The 20,688-nt window shown below is 34.8% G+C and overlaps 1 pseudogene; it reads right to left on the bottom strand.

Annotated features, from left to right (window-relative positions):
* Positions 1–3,602: 3,602 nt before the first annotated feature.
* On the bottom strand, positions 3,603–11,385 carry LOC148691875 (uncharacterized; annotated as a pseudogene).
* Between the last annotated feature and the right edge of the window lie 9,303 nt (positions 11,386–20,688).

A 20,688-nucleotide genomic window follows, 5' to 3' on the forward strand; every position in this document is an offset into this window, starting at 1 on the left:
CTGAAACCTTATCTTCGTTGGATTCTGGTGCGTGGTCGAGAGTGATATATTCGTTGATAGGAGCATATTCATGCGACTTAAATGGCTTGTTCTCGTGCATTTACGTTATGTTTCTTTAGTTATTTTAGTACTTTAAGCTATTTTCGTGTGTTTATAGGTCCAAAGGGCTAAAGGAGCAAAAAGATGCATTTTGGAGACTTTTGGAGCACTTTTGGGCTAAGGATGGATAGCTTATGCTTGGAGCCAAAGTGTTGGACGAAATTGAAGACCTAATTGAAGACCAAAGTGTTGGAACCTTGTTCTCTTTAGTTTTAGGACATTTAAAACCTTTCCTAATTCCAATCATGCCATGCATAACACATATCCATTCTAACACATTGTCATTGCACATGCATTTCCTTCATTAGTTAATTCACATGCTCCATACTTATCATCACCACTCATTACTTATCACATATCATCACCACTTATCACTTATCATTCACCACTTATCATATCATACATTCATTTATCACTTATCATAATCATTCACTTATCACTTAACATATCATACACTTATCACTTATCACTCATAATCATCTACAACATCCACCTACTTCACCTACAACATCCACCTACTTCACCTACAAATGACATAGCCATATGTTCCCTCCTCTACTCCTATAAATACCCTTGCATTCATCCATTCAATACACATCTCATTTTCATACAATTCCACACACAACACATCCATTCCATTGTACATACCACAAACACCATTTTTCCATTTCCCTATTAATCCAAACACCACTCCCCAAACCATTCACACCATCAAACTATCCTTAGACCTTGTGCTACAACAACGAGGAAGAGAAGAGTGCCTAAACGTTCATACAATTCAAGTTTGAGTTGTTGGAATGTTTAGGTGTTTCTTTGATTTCAATGTTTAAATTCAATTCTCTTTGTTTGTACGTATGAGGAATGGAAGAGAAGAGTGCCTAAACGTTCATACAATTCAAGTTTGAGTTGTTGGAATGTTTAGGTATTTCTTTGATTTCAAAGTTATAATAAACTAAACCCCCTTTAGCTAGGGGGTGATTCGAAATATATGTTTATGCTTGCATTTTGATTTGATTAATTCTAATTGCGTTTCATAAGTTGTGGTTCAATTTGTTTAACCGTTTGATTGATAACTTATTTATGAATGTTTATTAAGAATGCGCGCTTAATTTTCATGCATCAATATGACGCTAGAATATAAGTGAGTTTCACCTAATAGTTACGAACTTATATTCACAAGTAGTGGAGGTTGCTTATAAACAATCGCGTTAAATGAATTCTTGGCACGAGTTTCATGCATCATCATAGTAACGAATGCCTCGTCAACACTCATAGTTTTCATAATGCTTAATGATCTTTGATTGTATCTTTATTGTGCTGTTCACGTAAAGGACTTTTGGAGAATGTTGTGAATTGCGTTGCGCTAACCCATCCAATTCATTAACTTAAGGAAAACTTGACGGTTAATTTAAGCGGACCTAATTAACCCGGGGTGATGAGTTTCATAATTTATCGAAAGATCAACTGGAAATCTTTTTATTATGCAAGTGTAACATATGTGGAGATGACCCCCTTAGCTATTCTATCATCCATTCATTCCATTTCATCAATTTCATATTTACATTCTGTCTAGTTTATTTAACTTGTTTCGTTATTTCAATTTTCGTATAAACTTAAATCCCCCTTTACTTTAATGTCAATTTAGTTAGAAATCATTTTAGTTTGTGTTTTTAAAAGCATTTTGAGTTTTTGGTTTGTCTTAGTGTTTTAAAGTTTAGTTTTACATTCTTTGAGTCTAGTTTAGTGTTTTATATTGTGTTTTTACGTTTTTGAGTCAAATCCAAGTGATTAACAATCCCTCCTAATCCCCGGTCCAGAACGATCCCTACTTATACATATACTATAATTTGACGAAAAGAGGGTTTAATTTGTGTGCGTATAAATCTCGCATCATTCGTGTGCATAGAAGTTGCTCAAATTTATGCTTGTGGTTGTAACTTAGGGTCATAATGCCGAATAATTGGATTTCAAGTAGAGAACTACGGCAAACCTTGGGAATGTTGGCTTTATTAAAATTAATGAAGTGATATTTGATTTTGTTGGTTAATCAACGTAGTTAAATGTTAATATTGTGCATCTTTGATTCATGGAATCAATTAATTGTTGTGATTATGGAATTGTGTTGCAAAATATTGTGATATATGTGAATGATGAAATGACAATCCTGGCTAGCATATGGTTTCGTTATGTAGTCTGGAATATAATAAACCATGCTAGTTGAGTACCATTGAGTGATTGTGGAACTCTATGTTTTTCTGCTAGAAAGTACTATGAGAAATGTCGGAGTTTAATAAATGGTGAATCACGAATGGCTTGATCCTGTCTTGGAGTACGTAGTCAGTCTAACACTAAGGTTAGATGCAGTCATAAAATAAAAGAAAAGGTTATGCATTGTTGAATTATTGGGTTGTTTTAGTCATGCCTTAAAAGTGAAGCGTGTGTGGTACAATTACGCCCTAACGTCATGTGTCAGTCTGGGAGATATCTCAAGATCGGAGCGTGATAGCTAAGCTCATGTTCTACAACCGCTTGAGAAGATCTCTGGTTGTAGGCACAATCTTTAGCATATGGGCTCGGCGAAGCGAGGACACCCAACACTACTAAACTAAACAGTTTGCGCAACGAGGAAGATTTTGTCGCACAAATCATTATTAGGTCGTACAAAAACTATGGCGACCAGAAAATCGTTGCGCGTATTTTGTCGCGCAAAGGTCTTGAAGAAAGACATTGCGCAACGATCAATTTCAAACTCGTTGCTAAAAAAAAATGGCGCGACGCTTTACTACCTGTCACGCTAAAGTTATACGGACGAAGGTTTTCATTGTACGATATAAAAGGGTACAAGTGCGCTTTGTGACTAGTTCGTCTCGAAAAGTTTGCGCGACGAAAAACGTTAGAGGCGCGTGGTAATGCGCGATGAAGTTATAAGACGCGCTTAATTTTGTGCGACAACTGGTCGGCGTTGTGCAAGTGTAATTTTTATTAAAAATAAATAAATAGAATAAAAAAAAAAAAGATTTCATAATAATGACAAAAAAAAAAAAGCAAATTAATGAATAAAAAAACAATTTTTATTTATAATATAAATAAAATGTACGTACAAATATAAAGTTTTAAAAGAAAGTAGGAACAAAACTATGAAAAAAAAGCGGAAAAATCTATAGGATTGCCGTTCGAAGGATCTTGCTGGTGCTTAGGGAAGGGGTCGGAGGTTGACGGGCCTGATTGTTGTGCTTGCTCAGTGTGGAAGGGTTGTGAGGGCGATGGTGCAAAAAAATCGGGGAGCTGTATTCTGGAGGAACTGAGGGCTTGTGCAAGCATCGACATTTGAGACTTGTACGATGCCAGCTCACTCCTTAGGCTAGCGGCTTCTTGTGTCAAAGTCGTAACCTGGCCTTTTGATTGCGAGGATGACGAGGCTCTACTCTCCCGCCGCTTGGCATTTCCCATCCCCCGACAATAAGTCCTTGGCCTCCTACCAAAAGTCAGGTTCAATGTCTCTGTCATGATGTGAAACACTGCATCCTCAGAGGATCAACAGGCTCAATCGGCGTGTCCGAGGGAAGCTGGGAGGCAGACTCTTGAAGCATCGACTGACTCTTCTCCACCATAGTCGCCTGTTAAAAAAAACATGGATGATTAATAGAAAACAATTTGAAATAATTAGTATAAATGTTGAATGCATAAGAAATTACTTACATGAAGGGACTCAGTCAACTCATGCCTAGGCCGAACATAAACTTCAGCAAAGACGTCGATCTCCGGAAATTTTGAACCTTCCTAAAATCGAAAAAGATAAGGAAAATGTTAGTAAGAAAAAAAAATAAAATTATTAGCGACATTTTAAAATTGAAAATAAAAGATGTAATATATACCTTCCGTCGCGCCTCCATCCTATAGGAGAAAGGTCTCGAACCCGAATGATGGACAAGAGTCTTCTTTTCTCGATTGATCTTGTTCGCCTTCGCCTTCTTCTATTATAAAAAAATAAACGTATTAGTTGTAATACTTAAAGAAAATTAAAAAAAATTATAATAAACATTAGTAAAAATTAAAAAAAGTAAAATGAAAGAAGTTGTAATTAAAAACGCACCACATAGCCCGGCTTTTGAAAATGATTGCGAAGTCCAACCCAACTATCTTGTTGGTCCTCCAACTCTTTCGGACAACCCTCCTTGAGAGCGACCTGTGGATCATCAAATTGCTGGAAACATTGGTGTAGGTCACTTTTCCACTACTTGTAGCGTTCAGAGAAGAGCAGATTGAGGTACGCGAACATGTCTTCGTCCATGTCCTCCAAATTGTAGTTTGTTTGCAATATAACAAATATTTTGAAAGTATTAGTAATAAAAGACAGTAATAAATATAAATATATAAATTTTACTTGAAAAGCATTAAAAAGGCAATGCTACTTACGTTCAATTGGTTGCGCACCGTGTTCTTCGTCTCCTCAGGCATTGCCTTCCAAGACTTCCACTGCATAGGGCAAAAGGTCTGCATGACATGCCCAATGTCGTGGGCCAATGCACTATGCTGCTTCGCCGTTGGTGCTGCCCAATGTCATTCATCATATCTGATTGGGATACGACCGTTGGTCACCCGGGTGACCTTCGCCGTCTTCAATTGCCAACAAGGTCCCCGGGTGTTTTGCTTTGCTGCAAAGAGATGAAAAAAAATCATTAACCCAAAACTAATAACAAATCCTACTAAAATTTCGGTATAACCTCCCCTATAATTAAAACATTTCCCAAAACCCTGAAAATAACATAAACAATATAGTATCCAACACAATGATCACAACAGTTTAATAAATGGTTCAGAACGATGACAACTTTTTAATCCTTACATGACATGACATAACAAATTGAACCTAAAATAACAAAATTCAGTTAACATGGGAATGAGGGAGTGAATTAGGATTGTATACCTGGCTATGTACTCGAGGCATTGATTGTGGATCCCGATGGCGACATCTAGTCCGTAGTGCGGGGGCGCCGATGAGTAGGTCAGGTGCTAACAGGCAACGCCACTGAAGAAGTCGACGATGCCTGCGCCTGTGGGACTAGAGGACCAACTAGGTTAAATGGATTGACCGGCCTATGGTCCATCTCTGTCGGAGCAGTGGTGGCAGTAGTAGGTGTAGTCGTCGGACTAGGTTTAGCCATCAGACTAGGTGTAGAAGTCATCACCTTCCGGTTTCTAATGAGGTGTGACATCTACAAAATTGGAAATCAATTTGTTTCGTACATAAAGATTCAACTTACCGTACACATGCTAATAATTTCAACTTAAATTTAAAACGAAATTTAAAAGCCCTAATTCTAAATCCAATTCAAGTTAGGCAGAAACAAAACTCAATACTGATATATTATACACAAACTAATCAATTCATATAGGATATAAACCTAACAATTATAACTTATAAGAAGGAACTAGCATAAAGGAATAGTTGGAGGCAAAATCTGTATGTACGTGCTCTATGTGTGTCAAGGAATTCAAGTGACAAATAAGCCACACGCTAGCAATTTGGCTCCTCGAGGGTAAGTAGAAACCAAGAACATGCACCCAAGTTAATGGATGGAAACAAAAAAGTATGGCACATATTCAACAATAACCAGGGATACAAGCATCATAGCCAGAAAAAAGAAAGCATTAGACATCTTAGGAGTTACAAAGTCCGATATATCACGCCAATGCACACAACAGGTGCCATAACACAATTAAAACAAAGGGAAGCAGAGGATAACTAATAACCTTCTTTGCATCTCCCTAGAAGCAGAGATGATAACCTTCTATTTTCAAAAATCGAAGCACACGTATTGGTCAATGAATACAATTAGAAAACCAATGAAAAGAGAGTAACCAAAACATCTAATTCTGATATGTAAGCTCTCATCAAATGAACCTTAAAAAAGCAAGTCAACCACAACAATATCAAAATCCATGGGACTACTTTCGAGCAGACCACTTGAACTTGAAGTCAAACAACAATACTAGAAAGCAATGGAAGGTAACAAAATTATGGAAATAGTAATTAAAATTATCATAAAGTAATGCAGGTGACCAAATTGTACGTCCAAAAGCTAGTGGATTTTTCTCTTGAACATTTGAAAAAATCAAGAATGACAACCATATCATATGAAAGTATTTTTGTTGAAGAATAACATTATTAGCAATGAAAGTATTTGTTGACAAAAAACCTCACCTGGTATCCAAAAAAGATAAAAAAATTTCTTCAAGAGAACAAATAAATACCCATCTAGAATATAAGAACTTACAACGCAATATCATTCTCCAGGAAACACAAATTTGGATGAAAAAAAATTCCCAAATTGCTGAACCCTTTCTCCAGAAAATGAAATTTTGAAATATGAAAAATGCCAACTCGCTCAACCCATGTTCTAGATGTGTTCATGTCTGCATATTTTATGAAGAGAGCAATGTGCAATCACAGAGAAAACAAAAACAAAGGGAAGCACATGGAAGTTTCCAGAACTAATCTTCGAATGTGCACTTTCCATCCTCAAACCTATGAAACCTATTGTTATCCCTCACTATGATAACCCTTCCTGAGCACTTGGACATAAACTTGATTGCAGTATGACAATTGCCACCAATTTAAGAACCCCTAATTTAATAACCCTAAATCTAACCTCCAATTTAAGAAAACCTAATCTAACCTTACTGCCCAAAATCATTCCCTAATTAAGAACCCTAAAACCTCTAATTTAAGAACCTAAATGTAACCCACAATTTACGAACCCTAAATCTAACCCCGACTGCCCCTAATTCTAACCCCTAATTTGAAAAAGAAAAAGAAAATTAAAAAAACCCCAAATCTAACCCCCAATTTGTAAATAAAGAAAATTGAAAATAAAAGCTAAAGAGAAAATTACCTCTTAGAGATGAAGTCGCGATGGCCGGAGAGAGGGACAGAGAGAAAGATGGAGATACAGAGGAATGAGAGAAAGGGTATCGCACAGGGAAAAAGGACGAAAAGGGAAGTGAGGGGAAGAAGAGATACGAGGTTAAAATATAGACTCTTGCGCGACAGAGTCTTTGTCTTGCAAGGCTAAACAATCGTCGCGCAAGTTTTTCAAAATTTCCTTAGAAAAAAAGCGCCTTAATTGAAATTTCAGACACTTGCACAACGAATACATATATTTCATCACGCAAATACACTTTGTGCGATGAAATATATGTATTTGTCATGCAATATTCCCGCGTAAATTTAAAATAACCGTTAAATCATGATTTTTTGTTTATAACCGTTGAAAAGTTTTGTCTCGTTACTTGATCTCTGAATGTTTGTTTTTTGCGATATTTGGTGTATGCGATCTTGAACCATATAAAAACAAGTTTGATGGTTGGATCATTGAAATTAGTTTTGTACAATGCGTATCCCATCAAAAAGATAGATTCACTAACACTTGGAGTTTATTTATATTTTTATTAAGTATAACATAAGATTTTGTGGTATCCACTAGTGTAAATAGTTTAAATTGAAGATCGAATTCATTCATCATATTCATATAGGGTCAAGGAGTGTAGCTGTAAAAAAATCATCAAAATCGGAATTAGAATAACCATTAAATCGTGATTTTTCATTTCTAACCGTCAAAAAGTTTTGTACCGTTACTTGATCTTTGAATGTTTGTTTTTTGTGATTTTTGGCGCATGTGATCTCAAACCATATACAAACAACTTTGACGGTTGAATCGTTGAAATTAGTTTCGTACAATGCGTATCCCATCAAAAAGATAGATTTACTAACACTTTAGAGTTTATTTATACTTTCATTAAGTATAACATAAGATTTTGTGGTATTCACTAGTGTAAATAGTTTAAATTGAAGATCAAATTCATTCATTGTATTCATATAGGGTCAAGGAGTGTAGCTGTAAAAATATCATCAAAATCGGAGTTAAAATAACCGTTAAATCATGATTTTTCGTTTCTAACTGTTGAAAAGTTTTGTACTATTACTTGATTTCTAAATGTTTTTTTTTTTTGCGATTTTTGGCGTATGCAATCTCGAACCATAAACAAACAAGTTTGACGGTTGGATCGTTGAAATTAGTTTAGTAGATTTAAATTTATTTATTTTGTACGTATAACACTTAAGAAGTTGAATGGTATGTATATTTAAGCCGATCCAATGGTCACCAATTTTTTAAATTAAATTATATATATATATATATATATATATATATATAATTTTTATAGTTTTTAGGGGTCTAAAGTTGTTAAATTAATATATATAATTATTATAGTAACTTCTTTTAGGGTTATAAAATTATAAAATTAATATTTTGCTTGTCGTGTTGGGTTATCGGATCGTGTCAGGAATTGCCAAGCCTAGCTTGTGCAACCAAAAATTGTTATGCGTCGTACAATTATGTTTTAAAATGGTTTTTTATTTATTTTTTATTTTGTTTACAATTTATTATAAAATACAAACATACCAAATTTATTTATGAAGTAATTCACATATAAAATGTGAATCATTCATACCATTTTTTCAATCACTCTATATAATGCATTGGCCATTTCATGTGTCAAAAAAAGTTACAAATAAATTGCCTTAATCTTCATCTAAACTATAATAACTTTCACTTTCGTCACTATCATCATTTCAGTGTCCCACTCCTCATCATCGATAGGTATGTCACCATCGTCGTTTATGAGCACTAGACCATCATATTGTGGAATATTACCGAGGTCAATTGTGATCGACCGAATCGGTATTTTGATTGAAGATACTCCTTCTATTTGAAATGGTTCTTGGATAAGATTAGTATCTTGGAGTGTTTCCACACCACTTTCCATCAAAGATTGAAGACGTTGGTCAACAACATTGTCGATGTCGTCATCAGTACGATGTTGTTCTGGTATAGCATACACGTTCCTATGATCCATCATCTGAACAACTTTCCAACCTTTCCTGGCTTTAGGGTCATCTATATACAAAATTTGTTTTGCCATGGTTGCTAAGATGTAAGGGTCGTCATCGTACCAAGTTTTGGTAGTGTTCGCTGATAGTAATCCATGATCTCTTTTCACACTTCCATGCCTATTTGGGTTTGTATCAAACCATCGACACTTAAATAGGATCACTTGGCATTGGTCTTTGTAAAGCAACTGCACGACACTTGTTAGTTTACCATATAATTCAATGTCTGTACTTTCGCCTCCCCCGGGGACATGAACACCATTGTTTTGCGTACACAACTTGTCATCTCGTGCACCTGCTAAGAACTTGATGTCGTTGACATGGAAACCTGAGTACAATTCAACGCGAATTGGTCTGAACGCCAAGTTATATAACTCTTCACTGTATGCGGGGGAATTCGATGATTTCAGTTGATTCACCTAATATTAGACAAACATTTAAATTTGTTAGTTCGAGCAACTTAATTGGTACAATATATATGTCCAATACAAAACACTTCAAACTTACATATTCGACAAACCACTGAGGAAACAATTCACGGTGTTTCTTGGCATACAAATGTGAAGGATGTGCCTGCTTCATCATATTTTCATGCTCGTCTAGGCATGGCAGTGTCTCATCACAATTGTTGAGTACAAACAAATGTGCTACCTCCATGTTCTTCTTGGAAAATGACTCGCCACAAATCGGATCTTCGAATGGTCAAGCAATTTGGGCAAAAACCGAAAGTTTCTCCTTTCTCACACCCCGTCATTATTGCGAAAAGGACGATTGAAAGTTGTTTCAACATCCTTTAAATACATTCCACAAAATGTAAGTGCCTCATATGCCACCCAAGCTTGTATAATGGATCTTTCGGGCTTTGCTTTGTTTTGTACACTTTTCTTCAAGTCTCCGAGAAGCCTGCCAAAAGAAAATGATACGATACACATATTACTAATTGTAATATATTTAATATTGATTAATAAAAAAGACGAGGAATATATACCTTTCTATTAGATACATTTATCGAAAGTTGACTGGTCCAGCAAGCAATGCCTCTTCTGGTAAGTGAACCATCACGTGTATCATACTTGTGAAGAAAGCTGGAGAAAATATCATCTCAAACTTGCATAGAACTTGCACAATGTCATGGCGCAATTGATTAACGTTCGTTTTTTGCAACTTGATGTCAATTGCAAAAAAAAAAAAAAAAAAAAACTGGACAACAAAATGATTGGTTTCACTACATCAGCTGGCAAGAGATGTCGAATACCCACAGGAAGGAGGCATTGCAGAACCACATGGCAATCATGACTCTTTAGGCCAACTAATTTACCCCCGTCAACGTTCACGCAACACGCGATATTTGAAACATACCCATTGGGAAACTTTATAGACGATAAAAACTTTAAAAATTCTTTCTTGTCATTCAGTTTCATTGAAAAAAATTCAAAATCCCTTATGGGTTTATCATTGTCCTTATTCATCCATAAACCTCGTCGTATTCCCATTCGTTCCAAGAGCTTTGATCGTTTCTTTTGTCTTGCCCTCAATATCTAGAATTGTGCCTACCAATATGTCAAATACATTTTTCTCAACATGCATAACATCGAGGTTGTGTCTCAATTTTAGTTTGGATCAATACGGAAGCTAAAAAAACATAGACTTGTGCGTCCAGTTTATATGAGTAGAAGGTCTTGTCCTACTGACATTGGTCCCAAAAGAAGCAAAATCCAAACGGTTAAGCTGTTCCAAAATTTGAGCACCAGATCATTCTCTTGGTCTGAGGCAATGCTCTTTTTCCTCGTCAAACTCTTCATCCTTCTTTCGCCACTCATGGTCCCAAGGTAACCATCTTCGATGACCAAGGTAACAAACTTTTCCGGCGTGCCAACTAGATGTTTCGTCTTCCTTGCATATAGGGCATGCCATATAACCCCTAGTGCTCCACCCAGAAACCATTGCATATGCGGGGAAATCGTTTACAATCCACATCACTGCAGCCCGCAAAGTGAACATTATGCCAGTACATTTATCGTATGGGCGCACATCGTGTGTCCATAAATCTTTTAGCTCATCCACCAATGGCCATAAGTATACATTGATTGACCTACCAGGATCCTCAATTATCAATAGAGTCATCATCATGTATTCTTTTTTCATACATTTGCATGGCAGCAAATTATACGGAAATACGAAAATCGGCCAAGTATTGTGGTGTTGGTTTAAACCCCAAACAGATTAAATCCATCAGTGGCAAGTCTTAATTTAACATTACGAGAATTAGCAGCAAACTCGGGGAACGTTCGATCGAACTCTTTCCATGCCTCCCCATCTGCAGGATGCCGCATCACATCGTCGTTTACCTATTTTTCCTTATGCCATATCATGTCTGTGGCAGTAGGCGTCGACATACACAATCGCTGCAACCTAGGTTTCAAGGGCAAATAACGCATAACTTTTTGTGGGATCTTAGTTGTTCTATTCTGAGATGTCATTTTGAACCTCGACTCATTGCATATAGGGCATTTATCTAATGCTTTATTCTCTTTGTATAATAAAATACAATTGCTTTGCAAGCGTGAATTTTTTCATAACCCAATCCAAGACCATTCAACACCTTTTGCGCGTGTCTATGGTCTTTCAGCAAATAATTTTCATTTGGAAGCATTCTCTTGAAAACCCCCAAAAAGTAATCGAAACACTGGTTTAACATACGATACTTTATTTTTCCATGCATTAGTTCCACAATGGTCTTGAGAACAGAAAAGTTCTCGCACCCCGAGTATAACTGTTGGTTGGTATTTTTTAATAGTTTTTCATATTGTTCGAACTCTGCACTGTCCATTGGTGTAGGCATATCATCTTCCCATTCCTGATTGGTGTTTGTCGATGCAAATGGAAAAGCATCATTTATAATATCCATGACTTATTCATTAGGATCCACAATAGGTTCAACATTATCCACTCTTGTGGCGTTTGAAGACGAAGCATTGTCTAATTGTTCCCCATGATGGTTCCAAGTATTATATGTTTCAATCATTCCATTCCTTACTAAATGAAATCGAACATTTTCAATTGTCTCCCTTAACATGTTGTTACACCTCCTACAAGGACACCGGATTCTAGTCGCACCCGGGTTGTGTCTACGTGCAAAGTCAATAAAATCCTCGATTCCATCCAAGTATTCGTCCGTGCATCTATTCGGGTTCTGTATCCACGTCCTATCCATAATTTCTGGAACGATAATTACAATACAACAATCACAACAACTACATACAAAATGATAATGTCACCTTATGCCTCCGGTAAGGGCCCTATCCCATTTGGGAATGCATAGTCATGTCACGTAACTTAACGTAATTTACGGCTACATCAGATTAGATTTCGACGTGGATGAATTTTGGCAGCATCTCGAGACAGTTCTTCAGGTGTACAACCCGAAGAACGTATAGAGATGACACCGAAATCTCCACAATCGAAAACTAATCCTTCAACCATAAACTACGCATTCACAAACTGTCCAAATAATGGGACAATTCAAGAATTAATTGGACTGCAGTCATGCTTTCGCATCCATGCGCGAAATCCAACTAATCCTCGAACGGGAAACTAAGTTTTACTACAAGTACGAAGTTAATTTCAATTAACTTCATACATCACAACACATATTTGTACGTCACGTACAAATTTAACAACATAATATAAATATAATTTCACAATACAATATAAACATAACAAACTAAATTCAACATAATTTAATTAGTTTTATATGTTTAAAAAATAAAATGAAGAAAATACCTTCTCAATCGTTCTCCACCAATCGCTAATCACACACAATATCCTTAAGACAACGAAATTAATGGCGTTAGTATGAATTTACATTAATACTTTTACCGTAACGACAAAGAACGCTTACCAAACACACTGAGATAGCTCAATCAACCTAGAAAAGAAGATGAAGGGAGTATTAGATGATGAAATTGAGAGAAAATGGAAATGATGGATGGCAGATTGAGCAAAATCGAAGGGATGAGTGCAGAGGCACAATCTGCAATTTTTTTTGCAGTTTGCCTCTGCACATGGCTGAATCCAGATTAAAAAGCTCACTTTTGGACCAACGATTTTGAGTGACGAAGACTATCTTCGCGCAAACACCCATTGAGTGACGAATATGGTATTTGTCGCGCAAATGTTATTTGCGCGACAAAAAAAGAAGCATTCGTCGCGCAAGTTTACCATTTTTGTATTTTATGTCCTTTACTTTACAATTTATTCTTTTCAACACATGAATGTATCGTCGCGTAATGCATATTTTTTATTTTGTTTTCCATATTTGTTATTCATTTGTATGTACAATAAATTTTTATTTCAAACCTAATTAAACATTAAATTAATTAACAAAACTAATTTACTATCCCAAATAGAAATTATAATTAATGCAAATATTAATACTCATCCACATAATATATATTTATTCATTAAATTAAATATAAAGTCCACAAAATCTTAAAAAAAAAAAAAAAAAAAAAAAAAAAAAAAAAAAAAACCAACCCTCATCAACTTCAATCCTCTACCTGAAACACATTAAACTTTCAATGCCAAAAACTCTGCTTGAAAAGTCCATCCACATAAATCCGTTGCTTCTCATCAGTTTCATCAACATCCCAATGAACCTCCATTAATGCCAGTAACAACAAATTAGTAATTCAAAAAATATTACGTTTTAACAAAAATAATTGTTCATTATTTACCACAAACTTACCGATAACTCTCCCAACATGGATTTCTTCAACTCCTCAAGGACCTTTTTCCAAGACTCAAACTTAGCAGAACAATCCCTCTGCACCAAATTCCCAATGTTATACTTAAACTCGGCGTACACCTCAGCCAAATTTTTGCCGTAAATTTCAAATTCATCGTGCAAAATGAGTAATCAATGCGCAATTAATTGGAAGGTTTGAGCGCATGCTGACCATGCTTTGTGCGACAAACACATGTATTCATCGGACAAAGGTTCCTTATGCTACGAAGTATCATCGATCAATATATTGCGCAACGAATAAAATATTAATTATTTTTAGAGTAAAGATTTAAGGTATTATATTTAATACCTTATATATTTATTCTAAAAATAATTAATACTTTAAATATTTATGCTATAGATAATTAATACTTGAAATATTATTCTATAAATAATTAATACCTGAATTATTATTCTATAAATAATTATGGCTTTAAATATTTAGTCTATATATAATTAAGTACTTAATCCATACAATTATTCTCAGCATAAGTACAATATTCATTGAAAATTGTAAACACATATAAACCGAGGATAGGGTGCTTACATTAGGTTTCAATAAAAAAACCAACAGGAATTTAGACCTAATTAAGTCCGAATACATAATTGAAACATAATTAAGTCCGAATGCATAACATATAAAAAAAAACTTAAATTTAAATATTGTCATACAAAACATAAATTTAAAACTACTATTTCGATGATCCTGGTCCATTCCGCAATACTTCATAACGTCATCGACTGTAACCTCCCTCCAACGCATTATCCATCAACTTCATCAACTATTCGTTCGTATCATCATCAAGAGTATACTTCATCCATCATATCCTTCTTCACATTCCCAGGCACATCTTCCCAAGGACGCCACTCAGCAGTGGTACAATTATTCCCTATGGCTACGGCGATTGCATGCGCAAACTCAAAATGATCCCTTAAATCATGCGGGTTGGCATTGCATACACTCTCACCCTTGTTCTTATCCGCCATCATAGCACGAATAAAATTTTGAAGAATAAGGATAATAGAATTCTGAAGAATCAAGACAAGAGAAACGAATATTTATAGGTAGGTTAGGACCTTTGCGCGACGAAGCCTTTGTTGCGCAAACACCTGTATTAAATGCGGTATTAATTCCTTGGATTCACCTGCGGTGAATGGTCAAAATTGACAGGAACTTGTGCGACCAACTATTGGTCGCGCAAAGTCTCCATTTCATCACACAAGTTTTTCGTGCCAAACAAAATTACCCCGCGTTTTCTTGCTCACTTTCCGCGATGCCAGCGATTATCGTCGCGGAAAGTATTCTTGCGCGACAAAACTCTTCGTCGCGCAAATTTTTTTTTTTCTTCTCCTCTCTTTTCTATTTTGCACGACGAAGTGTATTTTTCGTCGCGCAAGTACGTCTTGCGTAGCGAAATATTGTTCGTCGCGCAAAATATCGTCACACAAGTTGTTTTTTCTACTATTGCGAGGATGACTTTGAAGAGCTGGCATGTGTCTACTTAGGCCTAGAAAAGGCACAGTGGCATGACTGAGGATATCATAGGCCTAGAAAGTAATAATAGTTTGAATTTCGTTATTAATTTCTATTTTTTTTTAATTTAATAAAACTTACTCAATCCTATTTTCATTTTAAAATTGGATTTGAAAGGGGATACAAAAGTAGGGTTGGTTTCTTCACTCACAAAAGATAAAAGTTTAGACCTAAAATAAGAAAATTTTGTTCATTCTAGATCTAATTGATATGTCATTGAATTAGTATCATGTATCTGAATGGAATGTAAGACAATGTATGCATGCATCTCTTTGTCGTCATAGACCAGATATGGTATGGGAAATATAGGAAAAATGTACTATTAATGAGAAGAAAATTATATTTAGAAAATAATCAACACAAAGTGACTTTACCCTTCTTTACTTATCATGATAGATTGGCTAAACAAAGGAAAAATAAAAAAGAAATCGCATTGAAATATATTTTTATTGACCAATCAGAATTGCTCCCCAGGGTCTATAATTGCCTCAAAAGGTCCAATATACATAAGCCAAAATTGAGAGGTTGAAATTGTCTGAACCCTTATTATTTTAGTTGGGGTTAAGTCTGACGAGAGTAATATTCTACAACTAGCAATTCATTTATTTTCAAACCGACCCATTTAGGTCTTAATTCGGAATGAAATAGTTCTTGTCTTACAACAAAAAAAAATAATCCTTTATTTCATTCTTAAGAAAAAAAAAGGGGGGGGGGGGGTTCCATTATATTGAAATATGGATTTCAGTTTCTCTAACTTAATAAGTTGGGTTTGTGATAATTTATAAAATACATATACTTGTGAAAAGTATGATAAGTAAAAAAAAGTCTTTGAATTTTTTTGACTGAGACTAATATTAGTATTAGAAAGTGACTCTTTTATAATCGAAATAAATTTAATTAAACTTTGATTTGTTTTATTAATTCTTTCTTGATTTGCTTCATTACTGTTAATGTTTTTATTAATAATTTTTGGGAGTCCCTAATGATTAATTATTAAATAAACCAAGATTTTACCATGATTGCAATTTTAGAGAGACGCAGAAACGGAAGCCTATGGGGTCTCTTTTGTAACTGAATAACTAGCACTGAAAACCATCTTTACATTGAATGGTTTGTTGTTTTCATGATCCCTACTTTATTGATCGCAACTTCTGTATTTATTATTGCTTTCATTTCTGCACCTTCGGTAGATATTGATGGTATTCGTGAACCTGTTTCTAGATCTTTACTTTATGGAAGCAATATTATTTATGGTGCCATTATTCCTACTTCTGCAGCTATAGGTTTGCACTTTTACCCTATATGGGAAATGGCTTCCGTTGATGAATGGTTATACAATGGTGGTCTTTATGAGCTAATAGTTCTACACTTCTTACTTGGTGTAGCTTGCTACATGGATCGTGAGTGGGAACTTAGTTTCCGTCTAGGTATGCGCCCTTGGATTGCTGTTGCATATTCAACTCTTACCATTATCCTTTTTGTGGTGACGAATCTTGTATGTATTCCTAAGAAAAGGAAGTTGTCCATTTTTCGGTGTCTTGAAGGGGCGTGGAAACACATAAGAACTCTTGAATGGAAATGGAAAAGAGATGTAACTCCAGTTTCTTCGGAAATGGCAAGATCTTTGGTGCAAGAAGAAGGAGTTGACCCATATCATCTTGAATTGGTTCTGATTTCTCTATTTTTTTTTTTTTTTTTTTTTTAAGAATACCGAGTCAGGCTCTTCCCTTACCCGTATAGAATAGAACATGCTGAACCAAATCTTGTTCATGTAAAACCTACTTTATTTAGATCAGGAAAATCGTACGATTTTTTGAAACCATGTGCTATGGCTCAAATCCATAGTCAATCCTATTTTTGATTCTGATAGGAACAATTGACAATTGAATCCAATTTTTCCCATTATTTTCGTATTCATAATAGTGCAAAAAGAAGGCCTGACTCTAAGCTGTTCAAGAATAATGGCATTGAGTTTCTCGACCCTTTGCCTTAGGATTAGTCAGTTCTATTTCTCGATGGGGGGCAAAGCAAGGGAAAGGATATAACTCAGCAGCACCAGAAATAATATTGTTTATATAAAGTAAAGAGCCAGAAACAGGTTCACGAATACCATCAATATCTACCGGAGGTGTAGCAATGAAAGCAATAATAAATACAGAAGTTGTGGTCAATAAAGTAGGGATCATCAAAACACTAAACCATCCAATGCAAAGACGGTTTTCAGTGCTGGTTATCCAGCAATAGAAGCAGAAGTGATGTGGATTATTCAAGAATCGAAGTCGATTTGCTTTATAAAAAGAAGATATCAATGAACTTTTATGAAATGGTTTCACGAGATTCAACCAATTGTCTTGATCGTGGGATATCATTGAGAACTAGGAATCCATGTTATCAAAAGATTTTCTGCGATTATTTCTAGTATAGAATGAGTCAATCATCCACTTTGGTATCTTATTGAACAAAAATGATGATATTGTTCCTCCATTGATCAAGAATTTTGATTTTTGGGAAGTATCATGATCATCCAGTAAGAAGGGTTTTAATTTTTTCAAATGAACAATTTGAAGACCTATTGATTCTACAACTGATTGTAGAGTTGATCATTCAGACCTTTCAATTCATAGATGTGGATCATTGAAGGACATGATCAGCTGTGGATTCTTACATCTACCACTTTTTTATATTATATAGGAACGAAAGTGCTCTTGGCTCAACATCATTTGTTCTGTTTGACTGGAACCTTTCGATCATGTCGTGTATGATATGAACAGGCTTCGTAAGATCCAGTAGAATAAGTGATTGGCATAATTTGGATTATGTCTTATATATTTCACTTACTAAATAGTATAGAAATGTATTCATTTCCTCTCAAAGAGTGCATAACCGCATGGATAAGCTCACACTAACCCGTCAATTTGAGATACAATTCAGAATTTTCCTTGGGAGGTATTGGGAAGGAATTGGAATGTAAAAATATCAATTTATATAGATCCATTTATACAAATACAGAAAAAAAAAAGTTTTCTATTTATTCAAACGATGTACCTACAGGATAGAGATAAAGAAAGAGGAAAAAAACCAAAGATTTCACATATTACTTTTGATCGAAAAAAACAATCTGATTTATTTCGTACCTTTTGCTCAATGATAAAATGGGTCAGATTCTACAAGAGCAAACCTATGGGACTTAAGGAATGATGGAAGGGAATAAAAAAAAATAAAAATAAAAAAAGAAAGGGAAAAATAATTCAATAAAAATGAAGTAGAAGAGCCCAGATTCCAAATGAATGAAAACGTGTGTGAATTGGAATTATCATCGGTTCGGTCGGTACATAATAATCTATACTTTTTTCTTCTATATGAAGACTGGATAATGTATGACGAAGTCTCAACAAGAATTCAATCAATTTAACCCCATTGCATCCCTATATTTATTTATGGCCTTCAAGGAGCCGTATGAGGTGAAAATTTCATGTACGGTTCTGTAACAGCGATGGTAACAGTGATGGTATCACCGAATATAATTATCTAACAGTTCAAGTACAATTCATATTGTTGAGGCACAATCAAAATATGGTTTTTGGGGATGGAATTTGTGGCGTCAGCCTATAAGGTTTATCATCTTTTTCCTATTTAAAGATCAGCCTGTGGTTTCACATCGAGAATTCTTTGCAGATGAAGAGATGTCAAATGGGCTTCTTACTTCCCAAACGGATCTTCCTACATCTATATATAAACGCTGGTTTATCAAGAATACGTAAAAATCATGGTATCCTTCTTATTATTAATTACTTAGAATTTGAACAAATAAATAAATTCATTTGATAGAAAATCATTAACAACATCTCTCAACATTCATATTGACAACAGTGTATCAAATAAATATAATCTGATCGTGGATATTACATATAATAGATATTTAGACCTGAGTTGACGAACAACTAGTACCAATATTAGTGTTTATTAGTGTCGACTAGAAATGGGGCGTGGCCAAGTGGTAAGGCAACGGCTTTTGGTCCCGCTATTCGAAGGTTCGAATCCTTCAATCCCAGAACATACCTGACCCACAATCATTTTATTAATCTATAATAAAAAATAAAATAATATCTATATCATAATAAAATATATCAAAATAAAAATTGTCTTTTCAACCAGTCTTTCGTTTAAGAGTATAATATTGTTAATCATATATTTTTCACAAATTTAATCGAGTTCAAATAACATGCATATGAAATGATATATATATATATCGTTCTCTTATTAAATGTGGTTAATTTTGTCTTGTACTAATCACCATTTCATATATATATATATATATATATATATATATATATATATATATATTTCGTTTTCTTATTGAATGTAGTTAATTTTGTCTCGTACTAATCACCACTGCAGTATTATTGGTTTAAAGGCATTTGGGGTTCAAGTTATATTTAGAATTATATTTGAGAGATAATCATCAAATTTTTGGAGTATGAAATTTGGGATATGATAAAAAAATCTAAAAGATTAAAATTGGCCGTGATAGGAAAACTCGAACCAAAAGCCCAAAGAACCTAATATATAGTAGTGCTCACTTGCTATCAATGTTCATGGAACAACTCCGTCTTTTCGGCCATCAGGTCTCGTTTATTTCAATACTTGTGAGTAGTTCAAGCATAAATCCCCGATATAAATTCGAAATTTACAAAATTTTAAAATGCATTTCACTTCTAAACCAAACTTATTCGGAATTTTCCAATCTCATATGTCATACATGACATGGGTACCCCAAAGTTGAAAAAAAAAAAAAAAAGGATCACAATAGCTGGGAATCAAAATTTCTCATCCAACTTGCACCTTATTAGAAAGTAATTAAGAGGATGGCCAAGTCTCATCCAAGGCTTTGACTGAGTCAAGCAGAATCTTGGACAAACTCCACAAAGTGTCCAAGAAAGGGAAGGATTTTAATTCTCTTTCTTAGACATCAACAAGCCTCCAATTGTATTTGGTAAGACTACTTTGTTCGTGTACGGGTTGCCCTAATTGCTTTTCTATTTAATTTTATTGTTTCAATAGCATATGGCTATTGTCACTCAGTACTACGGTCTGGTAGTATTCTTCTTCACTTAGAAGTACGAGATCTTAGGTTCAAATCTCGTAAATGACGAATTCGATACTAATTAAACTTAGAAGTACGAGGTCTTAGGTTCAAATCTCGTAAATGACGAATTTGATACTAAATTAAGTTGCTAATTGTTGGCTTAGCCGAACTCTAGCATATGGCTATTTCTGAATGCAGAAAACTTGACCTTCCGATCGATGTATAGTTTC

The sequence above is a fragment of the Pyrus communis genome, chromosome 13 (genome assembly GCF_041283825.1).
Source record: "Pyrus communis isolate YQ-2024b chromosome 13, ASM4128382v1, whole genome shotgun sequence".
Taxonomy (NCBI): Eukaryota; Viridiplantae; Streptophyta; class Magnoliopsida; order Rosales; family Rosaceae; genus Pyrus; species Pyrus communis.